General features: G+C 33.2%; 1 long non-coding RNA gene across 8 annotated transcripts; it reads left to right on the forward strand.

The window, feature by feature from the left end:
• Positions 1-1,068: 1,068 nt before the first annotated feature.
• Positions 1,069-25,280, forward strand: LOC136415656 (uncharacterized). 8 transcript variants are annotated; one of them, XR_010752635.1, is made up of 11 exons: positions 4,944-5,093; positions 5,412-5,548; positions 7,771-7,936; positions 7,990-8,160; positions 8,213-8,415; positions 11,807-11,945; positions 18,139-18,271; positions 20,544-20,709; positions 20,778-20,938; positions 20,991-21,196; positions 24,406-25,280. It is a non-coding gene; the product is annotated as an uncharacterized lncRNA (long non-coding RNA). The 8 variants fall into 8 exon arrangements; XR_010752636.1 differs by having other exon boundaries at positions 8,006-8,160; XR_010752631.1 differs by lacking the exons at positions 4,944-5,093; positions 7,771-7,936; positions 7,990-8,160; positions 8,213-8,415 and adding exons at positions 1,069-1,225; positions 1,538-1,664; positions 3,435-3,564.
• Positions 25,281-25,537: the final 257 nt, after the last annotated feature.

Raw genomic sequence — 25,537 nt, forward strand, 5'->3', positions numbered from 1 at the left:
AAACTTGTTATCGAATAAACAATTTATATATAAAATGAATTGAACCACTATTACAATACAGTATATCAATTTGAAAACGAACCTTTAGCGATTACAGAAAATACGTAAATATACCAAAACACGTCGATTTTATTTTCAAGGGGAATATTCTTTTAGGGTTCTTTAATAAATTGCATGCATCCACTAATGAAGTTTGAATTATACCCCACTTGAAAGGTGTTTTATTTACCTTTCCAAAAATATCTTTTCTTTCATTGAGAGATTTTAAAAAAATCACGTCCAAAGTATAAACAAGCTTTATTATCAATTGTATTGGAAAAGAATTGTTTATTAAGATCTTAATTATTCTAAATAGCGTTTATTATTTGTTAAATAAGAATAAAGTTAATCGCTTTTAAACTTTAATATTTATAGAAGCCTTTACTTAAATTTCCTTACACGCAGCTATAATTCTTCCAAGTACGTTCAGTTAAGGTTTAACATGAATTATTAAACAGATTTCACGTTCATTTGTTCTTTTACTTTCTTGTAGTAGAACTTTAACAGTGGATAGAATAATTATAAAATAATATAGGCCCATAAACGCATCGTTTTAAAGATACCGGTGATATATTATTTTTTAAGGGGAAAAATTAGATACATTTGTGTACGTATTGATATTTAAGTTTTTAGATGATTTTAATATGAATATAAGATAAGAACACATAGTGCAAAGGTACTAATGATTTTTATCACGATACAGGAGTTATGTGTATAAAATAGAATTGTAAATTTGGAATTGCTTAATGCATATGTTATGTGAAATAATTGCGTTAAGACAATGGGTATTCATAGCAGAACCAATTAGGATTAAATGGTGGATGCGAAAGAAGAGATTTTTATGTGTGGCGCCATCTGGGAGTCTGGTTTGCAAGTTTCTTCTTTGTGTGGTTTTGCAGATTTCTTTTTGGTGTGTTTTTGCAGATTTCTTCTTCGTGTAAACTTGTAGATTTCTTGTTTGTGGTAATTTTCTGTACATCGTGCGTGACAATAATGACATTTTTTTATAATTGTACTGTAAGAGTTTTTCGTTTGTTTATTTATATCGAAATGTGGAAATTAACAAATTAACTTAAAAGCGTGCGTTTGAAAAGAAACTGTGGAATTTAAAATTGAAAAGCACAACAATAAAAGTGGTGTCATCTTAGTCGATCCATAGAATATCCGTGGAATTAGAAATTAAGAGGTAATTAAGAAACTCATTGTCAAAGGAGTTTTTAGTAATTGTCAACTTTCAATAACTATTGTAGTATTCGCAGATTAGATAAATTTGACTTTTTCTAACGCAAGGAAAACTTATTTTGTGTACCGTCGTAAAGCAGCTTTTTGATAAAGATCATATTGTTTTGATTCAACTTGTACTTGTAATTTGAGGTTATCTAGCGTCGAGTTGCAAGATTGGTGAGATTCCAATATTCTTGTGCTTAACTAATGCTATTGAATATTATATTCTTCGTGTAAAACGTATGTACTATAGTTGCCTCTCTTTTCTTTTCAGGACAAGAACTGCAGCCAAAGATATGAAATTGTGGTTCCACCATGAATGCAGCGAAAAAGATTGTACCATATCTAGGAAAGTGCAAGTTGCCTGCTAGTGGAAGTATTCTTGACAGCGACAGAAAAAGGTAGGAATTTAAAATTTTTATAGTGTTAGATGTGAATGAGAGTCACCATGCAATTGATGAAAATAATTGTTATCAAAGAAACAATTTATATTCAAAATTAATCCAATGAATATTACAACAGTGGGTTAATTTGAAAACGCCCCACTTTTGATATTTCTGGGATTATAGAAAATGTGTTAACATACAAAAATAAGTGGATTTTATTTTCAAGAGGGATGTTTTTCTTTGGGATTTTTTTATTAAATTGGAAGTACTTTTTAGTAGGGGTGAAAAAAACCACTAAGATTTAAAATGGGTAGCAAAGTTGAGTGATACCTAATTTGAAAGGTTTTTTTAGGAAAAATAATGTTTAAAGCGTAAAGAAGCTTCATTATTAATGGTATCGAAGAAAAATTAGTTATTAAGATGTTAATTATTCTAAAGGGCGTTTATTATTTGTCAAATAAGAATAAAGTGAATTGTTTTTACACTTTGATATTTCTAGAAGCTTACACTTGAATTTGCTTGCATGTAGTGGTAAGTTTACTTAAGCTTTGTTGTGAATTATCATATGGACGTCACTTTTAATTTGTTTTTTTCCTTTTTTATAGTAAGACCTTAAAAGTGAATAGAATAATTACTTTTAAGAACGTTTCATATCAATATAGGTTCATAAACGTTTTGTTTTAAAGATATCGGGTGTGGAAAACTTTAGGAGAAATTTTAATTATTTTTCATAACTTTTTTAAAATAAATTTACCTAAGAACTATTAACGTTTTGTCGTAATTATTATTTATGTGTTATGGATCAGGAATATGTAGTAATTTAAGATAGAAAATGAACTATATATTATTTTTAAGGAGATTCGGTAGGTATTAATATTTAATTTTTTAGATGATTTTAATATGTATATAAGATAAGAAGACATAGTGCTAAGGTAATAATGATTTTTATCACGATACAGGAGTTATGTGTATAAAATAGAATTGTAAATTTGGAATTGTTTGATGCGTACGTTATGTGAAATAATCGTGTCAAGACAATGGGTATTCATAGTAGAACGAATTAGGATTAAATGGTGGATGCGAAAGAAGATATTTTTATGTGTGGCGCCATCTGAGAACCTAGGTTACAAGTTTCTTTGTGTGTTTTTGCAGATTTCTTTTGGGTGTTTTTTTGCAGATTTCTTTTTGGTGTGTTTTTGCAGATTTCTTCTTCGTGTAAACTTGTAGATTTCTTGTTTGTGGTAATTTTCTGTACATCGTGCATGACAATAATGACATTTTTTAAATAATTGTGCTGTAAGAGTTTTTCGTTTGTTTATTTATATCGAAATGTGGAAGTTAACAAATTAACTTAAAAGCGTGCGTTTGAAAAAAAAAATGTGGAATTTAAAATTGAAAAGCACAACAATAAAAGTGGTGTCATCTTAGTCGATCCATAGAATATCCGTGGAATTAGAAATTAAGAGGTAAGAAAGAAAAGAAACTCATTATCAAAGGAGTTTTTAGTAATTGTAGACTTTCAATAACTATTGTATAATTTACAGATTAAATAAATTTGTATTTTTTTTCTAACGCAATGAAAACTTATTTTGGGTACCGTCGTAAAGCAGCTTATTGATAAAGATCTAATTTGTTTTGATTCAACTTGTACTTGTATTTTGAGGTTATCTAGTGTGAATTGTAAGATTGATGAGATTTCAATGTTCTTGTGGTTAACTAATGATATTGAATATTATATTTTTTGTAGAAACGTATGTACTATAGTTGCCTCTCTTTTCTTTTCAGGACAAGAATTACAGCCAAAGGATGTGAAATTGTGTGTGTGTGTCCATCCCGAATGCAGTGAAATGATTGTGCCATCTCGGAAAGTGGAAACTGTGTGCTAGTGGAAGTATTGTAACGGCGGCAGAAAAAGGTAGGAATTTAAAATTTTTATGGTGCTAGATTTGAATGAGAGTTACCATGCAATTGATGAAAATAATTGTTATCAAAGAAGCAATTTATATTGAAAACGAATTGAATGAGTATTACAACAGTGTATTAATTTGGAAACGAACCACTTGATATTTCTGGGATTATAGAAAACGTGTTAATATACAAAAATAAGAGGATTTTATTTCCAAGGGGGACTTTCTTTTGGGGTTTGGTATTAAATTGCAAGTACTTTCTAGCAGGGGAGGAACAATCACTAAGATTTTAAATAGGTTGAGTGATACCTAATTTTTTTATTTATTTTTTTTCTTTTTATTAAAAGGTTTTGGGGAGAAATTATATTTAAACCGTAAATAAGCTTCGTTACTAAATGTTTTAGGAAAATTGATGTTTAAACTGTAAAGAAGTTTCGTTATGAAAGGTTTTTAGGAAAAATGATGTTTCCTTATTAAAGGTATTCAAGAAAAATTGTTTATTAAGATGTTAATTATTCCAAAGGGCCTTTATTATTTGTTGAATGAGAATAAAGTGAATTGTTTTTAAATTTTGATATTTATTGAAGCTTTTATTTGAGTTTGCTTGCACGTAGTTGTAATTTTTGCAGGTAAATTTGCTTAAGGTTTTTGTGATTTATCATACAGCTTTTATCTTGATTTGTTCTTTTACTTTTTTGTAGTAAGACTTTAAAAGTGAATAGAATAATTCCTTTTAAGAACGTTTCATACCAATATAGGTTCATAAACGTTTTGTTTAATGAATTGGGTGTGGAAAACTTTAGAAGAAATTTTAATTATTTTTCATACTTTCTTAAAATAAATTTACCTATGAAATATTAACGTTTTATCGTAATTATTATTTGAGTGTTATGGATCAGGAATATGTAGTAATTTAAGATAGAAAATAGACTATATATTATTTTTAAGGAGATTCGGTAGGTATTCATATTTAATTTTTTAGATGATTTTAATATGTATATAAGATAAGAACACATAGTGCAAAGGTACTAATGATTTTTATCACGATACAGGAGTTATGCGTATAAAATAGAATTGTAAATTTGGAATTGCTTAATGCATATGTTATGTGAAATAATTGCGTTAAGACAATGGGTATTCATAGCAGGACCAATTAGGATTAAATGGTGGATGCGAAAGAAGAGAGATTTTTCTGTGTGGTGCCATCTGGGAATCTGGGTTGCAAGTTTCTTCTTTGTGTGGTTTTGCAGATTTCTTTTTGGTGTGTTTTTGCAGATTTCTTCTTCGTGTAAACTTGTAGATTTCTTGTTTGTGGTAATTTTCTGTGCATCGTGCATGACAATAATGACATTTTTTTATAATTGTACTGTAAGAGTTTTTTGTTTGTTTATTTATATCGAAATGTGGAAATTAACAAATTAACTTAAAAGCGTGCGTTTGAAAAGAAAATGTGGAATTTAAAATTGAAAAGCACAACAATAAAAGTGGTGTCATCTTAGTCGATCCATAGAATATCCGTGGAATTAGAAATTAAGAGGTAAGAAAGAGAAGAAACTAATTGTCAAAGGAGTTTTTAGTAATTGTCAACTTTCAATAACTATTGTAGTATTCGCAGATTAGATAAATTTGACTTTTTTCTAACGCAAGGAAAACTTATTTTGGGTACCGCCTTAAAGCAGCTTTTTGATAAAGATCATACTGTTATGATTCAACTTGTACTTGTAATTTGAGGTTGTCTAGTGTTGAGTTGCAAGATTGGTGAGATCCCAATATTCTTGTGTTTAACTAATGCTATTGAATATTATATTCTTCGTGTAAAACGTATGTACTATAGTTTCCTCTCTTTTCTTTTCAGGACAAGAACCGCAGCAAAAGGATGTGAAATTGTGTGTGCGTGTGTGTGTCCACTCGGAATGCAGTGAAATGATTGTGTCATCTCAGAAAGTGGAAACTGTTTGCTGGTGGAAGTATTGCTGATGGCGACAGAAAAAGGTAGGAATTTAAAATTTTTATGGTGTTAGATTTGAAGGAGAGTTACTATGCAATGAAAGAAAATAATTGTTATCAAAGAAGTAATTTATATCGAAAAGAATTGAACGAGTATTACAACAGTGTATTAATTTGGAAACGAACCACTTGATATTTCTGGGATTATAGAAAAGGTGTTAATATACAAAAATAAGAGGATTTTATTTCCAAGGGGGACTTTCTTTTGGGGTTTGGTATTAAATTGCAAATACTTTCTTGTAGGGATGGGAACAATCACTAAGATTTTAAATAGGTTGAGTGATATCTAATTTTTTTATTTATTTTTTTTCGTTTTATTGAAAGGTTTTGGGAAAAATGATGTTTAAACCGTAAAGAAACTTCGTTACTAAATGTTTTGGGAAAAATGATGTTTCCTTATTAAAGGTATTCAAGAAAAATTATTTATTAAGATGTTAATTATTCCAAAGGGCCTTTATTATTTGTTGAATAAGAATAAAGTGAATTGTTTTTAAACTTTGATATTTATGGAAGCTTTTACTTGAATTTGTTTGCAAGTAGTTGTAATTTTTGCAGGTAAGTTTGCTTAAGGTTTTTGTGATTTATCATACAGCTTTTACCTCGATTTGTTCTTTTGCTTTTTTGTAGCAGGACTTTAAGAGTGCATAGAATAATTACTTGGAAGAACATTTCATACCAACATAGGCTCGTAAACGTTTGGTTTTGAAGATATCGGGTGTAGAAAATTTTAGAACAATGAGGTTATTTTCATAACGTTCTTAAATTAAAATTACCTATGTACTATTAACGTTTTGTTACAAAAAAGTGGGCCACGGTATTTAGTATTTCATGTTGTGTTTTATTATTGCAAGTTCTAAAATTGAAGGAATTCTAACCTAGATGAAGATTCGCGGTTTTTTTTGCGACGTTGCCAGTTCCTCCCTTTTCTCCCAAAACGAAAATGAATGATTTAATTTTCATTTGATCTTTGAATTTCACGGTGAAATAGCACATTTAACAAATTCATTGCTCAGGGAAATTATTTATCATCATATTTTAAATAGGAAAAACCATCCCAGAGGTGTTTCGGGCAGTTAATGTGTTAAAAAACACCTAAGAAACCGATGATGTATCAATTATTACTATTAGGTCATGAGTATTTGCATTTACTCGATTTAAATGGTTGTTTTAATAATTATTATGAAAATTTGGAAACAAAAACACGTGTAGTAAAGGATACCGAGGAAGGAATAGTAATAATTGATACATGATTGATTTATTAGTGGTTTTTTAACACATTTACTGCCCGAAACACCTGGGGTGGTTTTGTCTATTTGAGATATGATGATGAATGAATTTCCGGAACAGGGAATTTGGGGAAAGTGTGAAAATGATAATTTTTGAGAGAAAGGGGGGGAATGGGGGATATTTTTGCAGAGAAAACTGGGGATTTTCATCCGGGTTAGAATTTCTTGAGATTTTAGGATTTTTTGCACAAGCCGGCAACACTGTACGGCACCGGGCCCAAAGAGGGCCCGGACAAAGTGACGGACGCGACGCAAAGTTACGTGGAGGCGATTGGCCTCCAGGTAACTTGGCGAGGAGTCGGCCAGTTTGGCCGACCCCTCTTTGGGGGTCTTCAACCTCGTTTTTCGGATTCGGCAGAACGACAACGTCGACATATCGGAGTCATCCCCTTAGAGAGCGGGGGAACGCGGGAATTATTCATGGGGCCAGCATGAATAAGGCCTTTGTTCCCGGCGCTCTCCGAAAAGATGGCGGCGACATGCGCCGCTGCCGTTAACTGGTCTCGAATCCCGAGTAGATGAAGACGATGGGAATCGTCAAAAGCGCGAATGTCTATACACTTAATTTTCTGGAAGCGGTAGGGTTTTCGCGTGGCTCCATCTTTTAGTTGTCGGAAAAGGAAGTTAAAATTGTAAAAGACGAGAATGAGATAACCTCGTGGATTGTCAAGAGTGTCTGGAAAAAGTAAATGAAGATGTAAAATTTTGGAAGTTAATTATTAAAAAATAAAAGAATTGATTATCTACTGGATTCAAGATTAGAAGATTGCGATCCACAAATTTACAAAGTAAGAAGAAAGTAAAGAAATACTGGATTTTTCCATAAAATTTACTCTAACAGTGGAATTTGAAATGGTACCGTGGATGGAGAAATATTATAACAAAGAGGTAAATTAAGGATCTAAGAGCATACATTTCTAGGAAGCAAACGGAGGGACGTATTAAAAAAGGGAACACAGAAAGAGTGGGTCTGGAACAAGTACCTTTTTGGTTAGGTTTACGAGCACGAGATTAGTAGTGAGGATTTTCAAGAGAAAACCTAAAAGGATGGACCGAACGTTTAACCTACACATTAGGAAGAAAGAAGGTCGGTTGCTCCTCAGATTTGATATAAATAAGATTAAACCATTAAGATTATAGAGGATTTCCTCGACAGATCAACAATGACCAAGGAGCCAGAGGTAGACACACTTAACTTTATCCAAAATTTGTAAGGAAAGTTGGATTATTGTCCATATTCATCGATAGGAAAGGCACATTTTTGAGTGGAGGACCGAAAAGAATATAGGTTAAGAGCAAAAAGATACCAAGGTAGTACATTGTAGCTTTATCGAAGAATAGTGTTTTATTTATTTCTTCTTAGCGAAAAGGATATGATTTATAAGGGAAGGAAAGAGGGTGGTTACTTGGATACATGGAATTTTGAAAGACAAAAATAGGAAATTACAAGAACAGCAAAAGTGAAAATGATCGAATAAGCTGACTGGGGCCGAGTAAAGAGAAAAAGAAAGGCAGCCAAAGTATTTTTTCAGCAGGAAGGAGATATCGATATTTGGAGGATTGCAAGTAAGTGGATTATTAGGAGAATGCTTTTTGTCTTAAGAGGAATAGGAATTTCTTAGTTATTTTGATGCATCAGAAGGACATTTGATTAATTTAAAAGGAATTGTGTGAAAAATTGTACCATAACTTATGGATTATTTTGGAATTGAATATTTGAGAAAATAGAGTATTTAATTGGAGCACCGTACTACCGGAAAGGGTAATTTTATTTTGAATTTGTATGTGAGTATAGTAGGTAGGGTGTTTTATGGATATTTGGAAAATTCACCATTATAAGTATTATTTGTCTTATTGGAAATAATTTATTTAAAAGGTAAGAGACAACAAAAGGTATTACACATTGAAGATTAAAATTGATTTATGTAGAAATGGTGAAAATATATTGTTACATTAGTAGATATTATAGGAAATTAAATTGTGATTATTATTTAAGTGTTATAGGTAAGGAGGATGTAGTAATTTAAGATAGAAAATAGACTGTGTTTAGTTTTTTAAGGAGACAAAATAGATACATTTCTGTAGCTATTGATATTTAATTTTTTAGACGATTTTAATATTTATATAAGATAAGAAAATATGGTGCAAAGGTATTAGCAATTTTTGTCAAGATACAGGAATTACGTGTATAAAATAGAATTATAAATTTGAAATTGTAGATGTATATGCTATGTGAAGTAATTTTGTTAAGATGTTAGGTATTCATAGTAAGTAAAAGTAGGGATATAGTACAGGATTTCTCAGGGTATTTTTCTTTTGAGGGAGGTAAAAGATACGGAGGGGAGGTAGGTGGAAAAATGTACGAGAAACATGCATATAGAATGTAAAACTTTAAAGAAACACTGGGTAGGATAGCAATTAGGAGTAAACGGTGGATGCGAAAGAAGATGAGAGATTTAAACACAAAAATAGGACTTTATTTGTTATATGGAGGGATAATATAAAGACATGTAAGAAGAACGGGAGGGAATGCAAATAGCTGCATAAAAGAAGAGAGAAATTTGTTAGTAGATTATTTGTTAATAGCAAAGATTATTCCTCCTGGATTTCGAGGATAAGACTAAGAAAGAACATTTATTTTAGAGAGAAGTAAGAAGAGCTTTCAGAAGGAACAAATGAGCATGCATATTAAAATTAACGATATTAATGAAGGTATTAGGTAACTTATGGAAAACTTGTTTGGAAGGATAGAATAAGGAAAGTTACATTATTATATTTTATTAGTGTTAGTATGTAGTCATTGCCAACTAGGAGCTTCCTAAAATTGTAGAGGAACTTTAGGGCTTAGAAAAGCCATTCGGGCGATTTTTCTCGGAAGATCTTTGGAAAAACACCGTTTTTTCAGGATAACTTGGGGATTCTTGTACAAAATGGTGAACGAGATTTATTCACTGAAACCGTGAAGTTAGGAAAAGTAATTACAGGAAAAAACCGAAATTGTGAGGTCTAAGTGGAATTAGGGACGACGAATTTGGAAGGTTTAGCGATTTGGTGTTTTTGGAAATTTCTAAGCAGCTCAGGAAGGGCTGAAAAAAGACTTGGAAGAAAAAGCATTGGACAAGTCAAGTGAGAAGTAGAGATTGCACGGGGGTACAGTATTCATTGGAGAAGATAAAAGAGAGAAGGTGGAAAACAAGATTGGTTTATTTTGAGGAGGGTTTGAACAAGTGGAATTGTGTGTAAAATAAAGGGATGAATTTGGACGATATGGCAAATGAGGTTTTCTTTAAAAAATATTAAAAGGAAGATGGATTATAGAGCGTTATAGATTTGAAAGATTTTTAAAGAAATTATTTTAATTGTTTCTAAATTAACATTATGTATGATAATTTTTTATAGTGTTGTTTACGTATAAGTAGGATATTTATTAGTTTTTAACTTTTGTAATTGTAAACTAACGCAAAAGAGATAATAAGAGGGACAGAGGAGGGTAGGTTGACGTAGCCTTTTTAAGATAATAGGATGCTCCACATAATTTACACACAAGTGGGCCACGTGTACAAATTATTGGAGTAACATTAAACTGGCACCAACAGGTACTATCACGGTTCTAAAGGATTTATTAGAACTGGGAATTTGCTAGTCTGCTTTTTCGTGTTTTTACTTCATTTTATGATTGATTAGTATGTTATACCGTGTTTCTTGCAGGAGTAGGCTCTTTACGTAGTCTATATACTGTGCTGGTGAGATATAATTTGTATTATTTCAGAATTTTATTAGTGCTTTAGTCTTGTGTGAAATAGACTGTTAGGACGTAGGTTCTATTTTAATTGTACAGGGTATAGGGAAATAACTTTGTCAAATTTAATCGAAGATCGAGAACATTATTTGGAACGAAGAGTTCTTTTGAACAGGAAAGAGAAACGTTTGTAAATTGACGAATTTTTATTTAGAATTAGAAAATTAGAATGGCTAACCCGAACTAACCAGGATTAGAATGGGAAGTACGAAGGTAGCAAAGTTATTTCCCTAACACTGTATATTATATTTACGGCGGGTGCGTGTAATCCTCGGCGGCGAGTTGGGATTGACGAAGCTAGAAACGTAACGTTGCTTTCGTATTTAATGAGAAAGTAAAGCAAATGGGGAAATTACCGTGATATTTGAGGAGATTTAATTTTTGGACGTCGTCGTAAAGAAGGGAACTATTAAACTGAGTCATTTAAAATGGCCATTCGAAGTTGAATCATTAGTAGTCAGCTGTGGAATTTTACACGAGAGAAATAGAAGATGAAAAGTAGGTCGCAGCGGGATCGTACGAATTTGAACGACAGGGCAGAGTGAGGTTATATTGCTTTATTTATTACTACTTTTAACTTTGAAGATTTCGATTAAACATTTAAGCTATTTTTTAAGAAAAGAGGTCGAATTGTTTAAAAAATGAACAATAATTGTCGAAAATGTCGTCCATTCACTTGAACGTACAAATTTACCAGAACTTTGATACTTTGGAAGACACGGTCGAGAATTCGTGGGGTGATAACTGCACACTGCCCAAATTCGTCGTTTGAAACTTTGATTACGTGTATTTACGGTGTAAAAGTATTATAAAACTGGCAACAAGAAGCAACCCAGAGGTGTGATGTGCGGGGGCCAAGGTGGGTAGATATGCTTAGTGCACGAACTTATTAAACGATCGATTGACTTCTCGAAGGTAAACTAAGGTTATAAGAGCTGTGGTTATATTAAGTTGAACATAACCGTGTCTTAATTTGTCTAAAATGTAAAGCAGCCTTTTGATAAAGATCTGATTGTTTTGAGTCAACCGGTACTTGTACTATGAGGTTATTTAATGTGAGTTGCAAAGATTCCAACGTTCTGGTGTTTAACTAAGGATATCGAATATTATATTCTTCGGGGAAACGTAAGTACTATAGCTGCCTCTCTTTTTTTTCAGGACAAGAACTGCAGCCAAAGGATGTGAAATTGTGTGAGTGTGTGTCTGTGTTCATCCCAAATGCAGTGAAATGATTGTGCCATCTCCGAAAGTGGAAGCTGTTTGCTGGTGGAAGTATAGCTGACGGCGACAGAAAAAGGTAGGAATTTACAATTTTTATGCTGCTAGATTTGAGGGAGTGTTACTATGCAAAGGAAGAATATAATTGTTATCAAAGAAACAATTTATATTCAAAACGAATCGAAAGAGTATTAAAACAGTGAGTTAATTTGAGAACGAATCACATTTGATATTTCTGGGATTATAGAAAAAGTGTAAATATACAAAAATAAGGGGATTTTATTTTCAAGGGGGACATTCTTTTGGAGTTTTTTTTATTAAATTGCAAGTACTTTCTAGTACGAAGGGAAAGAACCAGTAAGAATAAAATTGAAAATTTTAAATAGGTAGCAAGATTGAGTGATACCTAATTGGAAAGGTTTTTGTTTTTAAATTTTTTTGGTTTTCTGGAAAGGTTTTGGGAAAATTGAAGTTTAAGCTGTAAAGAAGTTTCGTTAAGAAAGGTTTTTGGAAAAAATGATGTTTAAACCTTAAAGAATCTTCGTTACTAAATGTTTTGGGAAAAAGGATGTTTCCTTATTAAAGGTATCAAAGAAAAATTGTTTATTAAGAGGTTAATTATTCCAAAGGGTCTTTATTATTTGTCGAATAAGAATAAAGTGAATTGTTTTTAAACTTTGATATTTATCGAAGTTTTTACTTGAATTTGCTTGCATGCAGTTATAATTTTTGCAGGTAAGTTTGCTTAAGGTTTTTGTGATTTATGATACAGCTTTTACCTCGATTTGTTCTTTTGCTTTTTTGTAGGAGGACTTTAAGAGTACATAGAATAATTACTTGGAAGAACATTTCACACCAACATTGGCTCGTAAACGTTTGGTTTTGAAGATATTGAGTGTGTAAAATTTTAGAACAATGAGGTTATTTTCATAACGTTCATAAATTAAAATGACCTATGTACTATTAACGTTTTGTTACAAAAAGGTGGGCCAGTGTATTTAGTATTTCATGGTGTGTTTTATTATTGCAAGTTCTAAAATTGAAGGAATTCTAACCTAGATGAAGATTCGCGGTTTTTTTTGCAACGTTGCCAGTTCCTCCCTTTTCTCCGAAAACGAAAATGGATTATTTAATTTTCATTTTATCTTTGAATTTGACGGTTAAATAACACATTTAACAAATTGATTGCTCAGGGAAATTAATTATCATCCTATTTTAAATAGGAAAAACCATCCCCGAGGTGTTTCGGGCAGTAAATGTGTTAAAAAACACCTAAGAAACAGATGATGTATCAATTATTACTATTAGGTCATGAGTATTTGCATTTACTCGATTTAAATGGTTGTTTTAATAATGATTATGAAAATTTGGAAACAAAAACACGTGTAGTAAAGGATACCGAGGAAGGAATGGTAATAATTGATACATGATGGATTTATTAGTGGTTTTTTAACACATTTACTGTCCGAAACAACTCGGGGGTGATTTTGTCTAATGATGATGAATGAATTCCCGGTTTGGGGAAGGTGTGAAAATGATTTTGAGAGAAAAGGGGGAATTGGGAAATTTTTGCAGGGGAAACTGGGGATTTTGATCCGGGTTAGAATTTCTTAAATTTTTAGGATTTCTTGCACAAGCCGGCAACACTGTACGGCACCGGGCCCAAAGAGGGCCCGGACAAAGTGACGGACGCGACGCAAAGTTACGTGGAGGCGATTGGCCTCCAGGTAACTTGGCGAGGAGTCGGCCAGTTTGGCCGACCCCTCTTTGGGGGTCTTCAACCTCGTTTTTCGGATTCGGCAGAACGACAACGTCGACATATCGGAGTCATCCCCTTAGAGAACGGGGGAACGCGGGAATTATTCATGGGGCCAGCATGAATAAGGCCTTTGTTCCCGGCGCTCTCCGAAAAGATGGCGGCGACATGCGCCGCTGCCGTTAACTGGTCTCGAATCCCGAGTAGATGAAGACGGTGGGAATCGGCAAAAGCGCGAATGTCTATACACTTGTTTCTTTGGAAGCGGTGGGTTTTTCGCGTGGCTCCATCTTTTAAGGGTTCAGAAAGGTAGTTAAAACGGTAAAAGACGAGAATGGGATAACCTCTCAGATCATCACGAGTATTCCGAAAAAGTAAATAAAGATGTAAAATTTTGGACGTTAATTATTAAATAATAAGAAAATTGATTATCTGCGGGATTCAAGATCAGAAGATTGGGATCCAGAAATTTCCAGAGTGAGAAAAAGTAAAGAAATACTGGATTTTTGGATAATATTTACTCTAACAACGGAATTGGAATTGGTACCGTGGATGGGAAAATATTACAACAAAAAGGTAAATTAAGGACTTAAAAGCATACATTTCCAGAAAGCAAACAGAGGGAGTTATTAAAAAACAGAACACAGAAAGAAATGGTCTGGAACAAGTACCTTTTTGGTTAGGTTTACGAGCACGAGATTAGTAGTGAGGATTTTCAAGAGAAAACCTAAAAGGATGGACCGAACGTTTAACCTACAGATTAGGAAGAAAGAAGGTCGGTTGCTCCTCAGATTTGATATAAATAAGATTAAACCATTAAGATTATAGAGGATTTTCTCGACAGATCAACAATGACCAAGGAGCCAGAGGTAGACACACTTAACTTTATCCAAAATTTGTAAGGAAAGTTGGATTATTGCTCATATTCATCGATAGGAAAGACACATTTTTGAGTGGAGGACCGAAAAGAATATAGGTTAAGAGCAAAAAGATACCAAGGTAGTACATTGTAGCTTTATCGAAGAATAGTGTTTTATTTATTTCTTCTTAGCGAAAAGGATATGATTTATAAGGGAAGGAAAGAGGGTGGTTACTTGGATACATGGAATTTTGAAAGACAAAAATTGGAAATTACAGGAACAGCAAAAGTGAAAATGATCGAAAAAGCTGACTGGGGCCGAGTAAGGAGAAAAAGAAAGGCAGCCAAAGTATTTTTTCACAAGGAAGGAGATACCGAAATTTGGAGGATTGCAAGTAAGTGGATTATTAGGAGACCGCTTTTTGTCTTAAGAGGAATAGGAATTTCCCAGTTATTTTGATGCATCAGAAGGAAATTTGATTAATTTAAAAGGAATTGTGTGAAAAAGTGTACCATAAGTTATGGATTATTTTGGAATTGAATATTTGAGAAAATAGAGTTTTTAGTTGGAGCACCGTACTACCGTAAAGGGTAATTTTATTTTGAATTTGTATGTCAGTAAAGTAAGTAGGGTGCTTCATGGATATTTGGAAAATTCACCATTATAAGTATTATTTGACATAATTTGTTTAAAAGGTGAGAGAACAGGTGTTATTATAAATTGAAAATTAGAATTTATTTGTATACACATAGTGAAAGTATATTATTTTTGAATTAGTAAATATTGTAGGAATTGTGAATTACATTATGATTATTATTTAAGTGTTAAGGATAGAAAGTAAACTGGATATATTATTTTTTATAGGAAAAAACTAGGTACATTTTTGTAAGTGTTGATATTTAATTTTTTAGATGATTTGAATATTTATACAAGATAGGAAATGATAGTGGTAAGGTACTAATAATTTTTGTGAGCATATAGAAATTATGTGTATAAACTCGAATTGTAAATTTGAAATTGTAGATGTATATGCTAAGTGAAGTAATTGTATTAAAATATTAGGTATTCATAGTAAGTAAAGGTAGGGATATAGTACTGGATTTCTTAGGGTATTTTTCTTTTGAGGAAGTGGAAAAATGTACGAGAAACATGCATACAGAACGTAAAACTTCAAAGAAACTAGATAGGATAGCAATTAGGTGTGTAGGGTGGATGCGAAAGAAGAGTAGGGATTTAAACATAAGAATAGGACTTTATTTATTATATGGAAGGATAATACGAGCATTTGTAAGAAAAATGGGAATGAATGAGAAAGAATGTATATTAGAAAAGTAGAATTTGCCAGTAGGTCATTTATGTATTTATAGTTCATAAGAAAGTAAAGATTATTACTTTTGAATTGTAACAGTAGAGGTGAGGAAGAACTTATGTATATTTGAGAGGTAAATAAGAGGAGCTTTTAGAAGGAACAAATGAACACGTACATTAAAATTAGTGATATTTATAAGGGTAACTTATTTGGAATGATAGAATAAGGGAAGTTATTATTTTATTAGTATTAGTAAGCAGTCGTTGTCAATTAGGAGTTTTTTCAAATTTGAGAAGAAATTTGTAGGATTTAGAAAAGCCATTTGGGGAATTTTTCCTGGAAGATCTTTGGAAAAACACTGTTTTTTCAGGATAACTTGGGGATTCTTGGACAAAATGGTGAACAGGATTTATTGACTGAAATTGTGGAGTCAGGAAAATTGACTATGGGAAAAAACCGAGATTGTGGAGTCCTAAAAGGGGTCTAATTGGAACTAGGGATGATTAATTTAGAGGATTTAGGGATTCGGTGCTTTTAAAAATTTGTAAGAAGTTCAGGAAGGAAGGGAAATGGTCAGTGGAGATAAGATTTTTTCTGAAAGAAGAGAAGTGGAAAAGACTTGAAGGAAAAAAGCATTAGGCAAGTGAAGCAAGAAGTAGAGATTGCAGTAGTCATTGTATAAGAGATAAGAGAAAAGACAATTAACAAGATTGGTTTATTTCGAGGAGAGTGGGGAAAGAGGTCTTCTTAAGAAGACATTAAAAGGAAGATGGATTATAGAACATTAGAGATTTTAAGGATTTTTAAAGAAATGGTCTTAATTATTTCTAAATTAGAATACTATTTAGGGATAAGTAGGATATTTATTAGTTTTTAACTTTTGTAAATGTAACATTGAAAGAGACAGTTAAGGGGACAAAGAAGGGTAGGTCGACGTAGCCTTTTTAAAATAATAGGAGGCTCCACATAATTTGCACACAAGTGGGCCAAGTGTGCAAATTATTGGGGTAATATTAAACTGGCACTAGCAGGTACTTTCACGGTTCTAAAGGATTTATTAGAACTGGGAAAGTTGTGACGGTAGAGACAAAAACAGGTGGCGAATTTGCTAGTTTGTGTTTCTATGCTTTTTCTATATATTTGCTTTTGAAGAAACACGGAAAAGTATTTTATATTTGTGCGTTTTACACATTATTTTTAAATTGAAGAATTTTTCACGAGTGCTGTAGTCTTTCGTTAGAGAGACTATCATTTTATTTTAATTATACATCGTGTCGGGGAAATAACTTCGGAATAGGAAAGAGGAAGAAGATTCGTAAACGTAACTATTTTGATTTCTTTGGAAAAAGAGAGACACATTTGAAGAATTGGCAATGTGTCTTTTAGTTTGTTTCATTTGGATACTTCTTTAGAAAAGGAGAAATCAAAGTAGGAAAGTTATTTCCCTAACACTCCGTACAATTAGGATAAGTGGGTGTCATCGTTAGTTACTTGTGAAGGACGACGAAATTAATATTAAATTGCAACATTGCTTTTATAAGCATGGAGACGAGGAAGTAACGAAAAGAAAGAGGACGGGATGATTCCCGCGCATTTTCGGAAGTTATCGTACCGAGGGAACCATCAGAACCGACATCTGCACCGAAAATTGACGTTCGAAGTTTGCACGAGAGAAACGGAAGACGAAAAGTAGGTCGCGAGGAACGCATCGCGTAGCTCGACCATTTTCTGTCAAAAAGAACTTTTTGACAGAGCGGAGAGAGGTTACGTCGCCATATTTACTTTGTATTTCGAAGAAGTTAAGGCGTATGACTAATTTTTAACAAAATTAGTCTAATCGTTCGACAAATGAACAATAATTGTAGAAAATGTCGTCCATTCACTTGAACGTACAAATTTACCAGAACTCCGATACTTTCGAAGACATCGCGGAGAACCGGTGGGGTGATAACTGCACACTGCTCAAATTCGTCCTTTGAGACTTTGATTAGGTGTGCTTACGGTGTAAAAGTGTTATTTTATAAAACTGGGAACAAGAAGCAACCCACCCAGGGGCGTCAGGTGGGTAAATATGCTCGGTACAGGAACTTATTAAAGGAATGACTACATTCTCGAAGACAAATTAAGGTTATTCGAGCTGTGGATGAAGGAATTTGTCTAACAAGTAAAGCAGCTTTTTGATAAAGATCTAATTGTTTTGAGTCAAACGGTACTCGTATTCTGAGGTCATGTAGTGTGATTTGCCAAGATGAAATGTAAAGATTCCAAAGTTCTCATGTTTAAGGATATTGAATATTAAATTCTTGGTGGAAAGTATGTGCTACAGTAGCCTCTCTTTTCCTTCCAGGACAAGAACTGCAGCCAAAGGATGTGAAATTGTGTGTGTGTGTGTCTACCTCGAATGCAGCGATAAAGATGGTGTGATCTGGGAAAGTGCAAGGTGTCCAGTAAAGAAAGTATTCCCGAAGGCAACAGAAAAGGTAGGAATTTAAAATTTTTATTGTGTCAGATTTGAGGGTTAAGCAGTTGAAGAAAATAATATTGAAAAGAATTGGAAAGAGTATTCTAACAGGGTGTTAATATGAAAACGAACCACCTCTGATATTTCTGGGGTTATAGGAAAAGTGTAAATATACAAAAATAAGTGGATTTTATTTTCAAAAGGACTTTCTTTTGGGATTTTGTATTAAATTGCAAGTACTTTTTAGCAGAGGTGGAAACAACCACTAAGATTTTAAATAGGTGAAGTGATACCTAATTTTTTAAAGAATTTTTTGTCTTTTTATTAAAAGTTATGGGGAGAAATGATATTTAAACCGTAAAGAAGCTTCGTTACTAAATGTTTTAGGAAAATTGATGTTTAAACTGTAAAGAAGCTTCGTTACTAAATGTTTTGGGAAAAAGATGTTTTCTTATTAAGGGTATCCAAGAAAAATTGTTTATTAAGATGTTAATTATTCCAAAGGGCCTTTATTATTTGTGGAATAATGATAAAGTGAATAGTTTTTAAAGTTTGATATTTATCGAAGCTTTCACTCGAATTTGTTTGCATGCAGTTATAATTTTTGCAGGTAAGATTGCTTAAGGTTTTTGTGATTTATGATACAGCTTTTATCTGGATTTGTTCTTTTGCTTTTTTGTAGCAGGACTTTAAGAGTACATAGAATAATTACTGGGAAGAACATTTCAAATCAACATAGGCTCGTAAACGTTTTGTTTTGAAGATTTCGGGTGTGGAAAATTTTAGAACAATGAGGTTATTTTTATTTATAACCTTCTTAAATTAAAATTACCTAAGTATGCTTAAAGTTTTGTTACAAAAAAGTGGGCCACAGTATTTAGCTTAGTATTGCATGGATGTGTTTTTATTATTGCAAGTTCTAAAATTGAAGGAATTCTAACCTAGATGAGGATTCGCGGTTTTTTTTGCGACGTTGCCAGTTCCTCCCTTTTCTCCCAAAACGAAAATGAACGATTTAATTTTCATTTGATCTTTGAATTTCACGGTTAAATAGCACATTTAACAAATTAATTGCTCAGGGAAATTATTTATCATCATATTTTAAATAGGAAAAACCATCCCCGAGGTGTTTCGGGCAGTAAACGTGTTAAAAAACACCTAAAGAACCGACGGTGTATCAATTATTACTATTGGGTCATGAATATTTGGATTTACTCGATTTAAATAGATCTTTTGACAATTATTATGAAAATTTCGAAACAGAAACACGTGTAGTAAAGGATACCGATGAAGGAACGGTAATAATTGATACATGATGGATTTATTAGTGGTTTTTTAACTGCCCGAAACACCTGGGGTGGTTTTGTCTATTTGAGATATGATGATGAATGAATTTCCGGAACAGGGAATTTGTTGAATGTGCTATTTCACCGTGAATTTGGGGAAGGTGTGAAAATGATTTTGAGAGAAAAGGGGGGAGTTGGGAACTGTTGGCAGAGGAAACTGGGGATTTTGATCCGGGTTAGAATTTCTTAAAATTTTAGGATTTCTTGCACAAGCCGGCAACACTGTACGGCACCGGGCCCAAAGAGGGCCCGGCAAAGTGACAGACGCGACGCAAAGTTACGTGGAGGCGATTGGCCTCCAGGTAACCTGGCGAGGAGTCGGCCACTTTGGACCGACCCCTCTTTGGGGGTCTTCACCCTCGTTTTTCGGATTCGGCAGAACGACACCGTCGAGAACACATCGGAGCCATCCCCTAGAAAGCGGGGGAACGCGGGAATCTTTCATGGGGCCAGCATGAAAGATGCCTTAGTTCCCGGCACTTTCCGATAAGATGGCGGCGACATGCGTCGTTGCCGTTAACTGGTCTCGAATCCCGAGTAGATGAAGACGAAGGGAATCGTGAAAATCGCGAATGTCTATACGCTCGTTTCTTTGGAAGCGGTGGGTTTTTCGCGTGGCTCCATCTTTTAAGGGTTCGGAAAGGAAGTTAAAACGGTAAAAGACGAGAACGGGATAACCTCTCGGATCGTCACGAGTATTCCGAAAAAGTAAATAAAGATTGAAAATTTTGGACGTTAATTTATTAAAAAATAAAAGAATCGATGATCTACGGGATTCGAGATGAGAAGATTGGGATCCACAAATTTACAGCGTAAGAAAAAGTAAAGAAATACCGGAATTTTGGATAATATTTACTGGAACAGTGGAATTCGAAATGGAAACGTGGATGGGGAAATATTACAAAGAAAGAGGTAAATTAAAGACCTAAAAGCAAACATTTACAGGAAGCAAACGGAGGGGCTCACGGAAAAACAGAACACAGAAAGAAAGGGTCTGGAGCAAATACCTTTTAGGTTAGGTTTACGAGCACCAGATTAGTAGTGAGGTTCTTCAACAGAAAACCCAGCAGGAAGGATCGAACATTTAACCTACAAATTAGGAAGAAAGAAGGTGGGTTGCCCCACAGTTTTGACATAAAATGATGGAACCATTAAGATCATAGTGGATTTCCTCGACAGATCACCAATGACGGAGGGGCCAGAGATATAGACAAGGAACTTTACCAAAAACTGGTATCGAAAGTTGGATTATTGCTCACATTCAAGGATAGGAAAGATAGATTTTTCACCGGAGTAGTCGGATTCAAAAGAACTTAAGTTAAGGGCAAAAAGATAGCAAGGTAGTACTTTGTAGTTTTATCGAAGGACAGTGGTTTATTTATTTCCTCTTAGCAAAAAGAATAAGATTTATAAGGGAAGGAAAGAGGAAGCTCACCAGATGGATACATGGAACTTTGGCAAGAGAGAAGTAGGAAATTACGAGAACAGCAAAAGTGAAAATGATCGAAGAAGCTGACTGGGGCCCAGGAAAGGGAAAAAGATAAGGGCCAAAGTATTTTTTCACAAGGAAGGAGATTGTGAGATTTGGAGGATTGCAAGTAAGTGGATTATTACGAGATTGCTTTCTTATGTTAAGAAGAATAGGAATTTGCTTGTAGTTAATAAGTAATTTGTGAGTTTAATTTTGAAAGTTAATTAAGAATTTTCTAGTTTCTAGTTATTTTGATGTATCAGAAAGATATTTGATTAATTTAAAAGGAAATGTGTGAAAAATTGTACCATAACTTATGGATTATTGTGGAATTGTAATTTGAGAAAGTAGAGTATTTAATTATTTAATTGGGGCACCATATTACTGTAAAGGGTGATTTTATAAGTTAGTACAGTAGGTAGGGTGTTTGATTGGTATTTGGAAATGTAAGGTGAAATGTTCACCATTATAAGTATTATTAGAAATAATTGAGGATTAGATTTTATTTATATAAACATAGGAAAAGTATATTATTTTTAAATTAGTAGATATTGTAGGAATTGTGAATTACATTGTGATTATTATTTAAGTGTTAGGGATAAAGATGTAGTACTTTAGAATAGAAAGTAAATTGGATGTATTATTTTTTATAGGAAAAACTAGGTACATGATTTGTAATTGTTTAGAAGATTTGAATATTTATATCAGATAGGAAAGCATAGTGTAAAGGTACTGGTGATTTTTGTGAAGGTACAGGAATTATGTATTTGAAATTGTCGATGCATATGCTAGGTGAAGTAATTCGGTTAAGACATTAGGGGTATTCATAGTAAGTTTAAGTAGGTAGGGACATAGGAAAGGATTTTTTAGGCAATTTTTCTTTTGAGGGAGGAGATATAGGTGGAAAAATGTAACAGAAACATGCACATAGAATGTAAAACTGCCAAATTTGAGAGAAATTGGAAAAGATAGGAATTAGAAGTAAATGGTGGGTGCGAAAGAAGAGGAGGGATTTAAACATAAGAATAGGACATTATTTATTATATGGAAGGATAACTTGAGCATATGTAAGAAAAATGGGAAGGAATGTACATTGGAAAAGTAGAATTTGCCACTAGGTTATTTATGTATTTATAGTTAATAAGAAAGTAAAGATTATTTCTTGTGAATTTCAAGGATAAGAGTAAGAAAGTACATGTATTTCAGAGGGAAGTAATTAGAGCTTTTAGAAGGAACAAATGAATATGTAATATGTATATTAAAATTAGTGATATTTATAAGGGTATTAGGTAACTTGTGAGAAACACGTTTGGAGGGATAGAATAAGGGAAGTTGCATTATTATATTTCATTAGTGTTAGTATGTAGTCATTAGACATGTGTCAGCTAGGAGCTTCCTAAAATTGTAGAGGAACTTTAGGGCGTAGAAAAGCCATTTGAGGAATTTTTCCCGGAGGATATTTGGAAAAAAGTCTGTTTTTAAGCAATACTTGGGGATCCTTGGACAAAATGGTGAACGAAATTTATTCACCGAAATTGTGAGGTCTTAGAAAGGATGTAACCGGAACTAAGGACAAAGGGGAAGATTTGAAAGAGGCTTAGGAAGGGCCGGAACTGGTGAAAGGAGATAAGATTTATTTTGAAAGATGAGGAAAACTGGAAAAAGACTTGGAAGAAAAAAGCATTTCCAGCAGTGGACAAGTCAAGTGAGAAGTAGAGATTGGAGCACTGTGGTGCAGTATTCATTGGAGAAGAGAAGAGAAGAGATAAGAAAAAAGGTGTATAACAGGGTCGGTTTATTTTGAGGAGAGTTTGAATATGGTGGGCAAAGTGATAGGATGAATTTAAACGATATAGCGAATAAGGTCTTCTTAAGAAAGCATTGAAAGGAAGATGAATTTGAACGATTTTTAAATTAAGATATTATGTATATAGGATAATTTTTGTGAATGTAATATTAATAGAGAATAAGAGGGAAGAGGAGGGTAGGCTGAAGGGGCCTTTTTAGGATGCCTCACATAATTTGCACACAAGTGGGCCACGTGTGCAAATTATTGAGGTAACACTTAACTGGCACTACTAGTAGGTACTTTTACGGTTCTAAAGGATTTATTAGAACTGGGAAAGTTAAGAAAAAGAGAGGTAGGGAATTGCTCGTTTGCTCGTTTACTTTTCCAAATTTGTACTACATTTTATGATTGATTAGTATTTTATACTGCGTTTCCTATAGTAGTAGATTCTTTGTGTAGTTCACGTACTGTGTGGGTGAGATATAACTTGTATTATTTTAGAAATTTATTAGTGCTTTAGTCTTGTGTGAAATAGACTATTAGGACGTAGGTTCTATGTGAATTGTACAGGGTATAGGGAAATAACTTTGTCAAATTTAACCGACGATCGAGAACTTTATTTGGAAAGAAGAGAAAGGGAAAGAGAAAAGTTTGTAAATTGACGAATTATTATTTAGAATTAGAAAATTAGAAAGGCTAACCGGAACTAACCACGATTAAAATAGGTAGTAGAAAAGTAGCAAAGTTATTTCCCCAACACTGTACATTTACTGTACGTGTGTAATTCTTGGCGGGTTTCGATTGACGAATTTTAGGTTAGCATTAGGAGTCAGCCGTGGTAATTTACACGAGAGAAATAGAAGATGAGAAGTAAGTCGCAATTCGATCATGCGATTTGGAATGACAGAGTGGAGTGAGGTTATATTAATTTATTTATTACTATTTTTAAGTTTGAAGATTTCGATTGAAAATTTAGGCAATTTTTTAAGAAAAGAAGTGTAATTGTTTAAAACATTGATAATAATTGTGGAAAACGCGGTCCACTCATTTGAAAGTTGAAGTTTACCAGAACTTTGATACTTTTGAAGACATTGTCGAGAACTTGTGGGGTGACAATTGCACAATGCCCCAATTCGTTCCTTGGGGCTTTGATTACGTGTGTCGATTGTCTCGGAAGTAATTTTTGAAAACTGGGGACAAGAAGTAACCCAATGGTGTAAATTGGAATTGGTCGAAGGATTCCACATAACATTCTCGAAGATAAACTGAGGTTATAGGAGCCATGGCTCCATCACCTCGGACATAACCCCATCTTACTTTGTCAGGGTGTGGGGATGAAAGTATTTGTGGAACAAGTAATGGTGCTTTTCAAAGTATTTGAGGATTATTTGTATTTTAGATTTGCATAGTTTGAGAATTTGCACATTCCGAGCTATGAAAGTAGGTATTATGACTGAGGAGTGTTGGGAATGATGGATTCAGAAGATTATTATGTGTATTATGTGGTGTCTCATTGAACTAGGTGCAATGAATTGTCATTGTTTCAGATTCCGAAGGATGAAGTACTCGGAACACTTGCATTTTGTGATGGGTGCCACAAGATAAGTCGAGGGGACAATGTCTTCAAGAAAGCATTGAAGGTTTGAAGCTGCTTAATTAATTTTGTGAGAAAACAGATGAAATGCATAGAGCAACTGAGAAAGGAAAAGGGAGAAATGGAAGGAACCAATGGTAGGTAAGTGATAGAAATAAGAAGTAGTGATAGGTGGAGGGATTTGAGAAGAAGAGTATTTTGTGAGGAACGAAAAGTGAATTGTACTTTTTCCTCTAAATTTGAGAGTCGAGTAGATGTGTAATTGGTACTCGAGCAGTACAGTTTGTGATATTGTGTGGTTCTTTAGCATTGCTCATGACTCGTGTAACAAGAAATGGTGGATTCTTTTGAATTGTAAAAGGGGTTAAGGGATAAATAAATGGAAAGATTTGAAAGTACATTGAAGGGTATTAGTTTCTTAATGAATTTTTGAGAGAAACATATGAATTTAGTAAAAGTGCAACGAAACTTTTCGTTCCTAGATAGGAAATGAGTGTGTTTTCGATTTAATGATTATGAAAAGTGTTATTTTTGATAAAAGATGAAATTTAAAATTGAGACAACTAATTTTCTATGGTTTATGTATTATTTAACTGATTTTTGATAACATTTCTGTTTGTATTCTACTAACTGGATATTATATTTATTAAATTTGTGACTCTTTTTGTATTACTTTTGATGAGTCGAAAGAGTACTTGTCGAGGTGATACATTTAGAGTGGTGGTATATTTAGTAAGTGTATATTATTTATTATTATTATTATTATTATTATTTTTGAAGAAGCTTTTAGAACTAAAAGAAGGGTGTTTCTTCTGACTGCAACTAATAAAAGCAGAATTGAAGGATTTTGTGTGAGATTATTTCTAAACCTGTTACCCGATGAATAGGAAAGTGGTCTTTTGGGATTCGTGAGAGGATTGGGTTTACACTGTTTTTCTTACTTTAGGGAAAAGTAGTAACTTTTTATAGGTATTGTCTATATTTTTGGAAACATTCCCCGCAGTATTATGACTGATTTAGAGCTTGTAGTTTGTAAATTTAGTATATTTAGTATTTATTGATGAATATTATTGGTGTTTCTATGA

The sequence above is a fragment of the Euwallacea similis genome, chromosome 20 (assembly GCF_039881205.1).
Source record: "Euwallacea similis isolate ESF13 chromosome 20, ESF131.1, whole genome shotgun sequence".
Lineage (NCBI taxonomy): Eukaryota > Metazoa > Arthropoda > Insecta > Coleoptera > Curculionidae > Euwallacea > Euwallacea similis.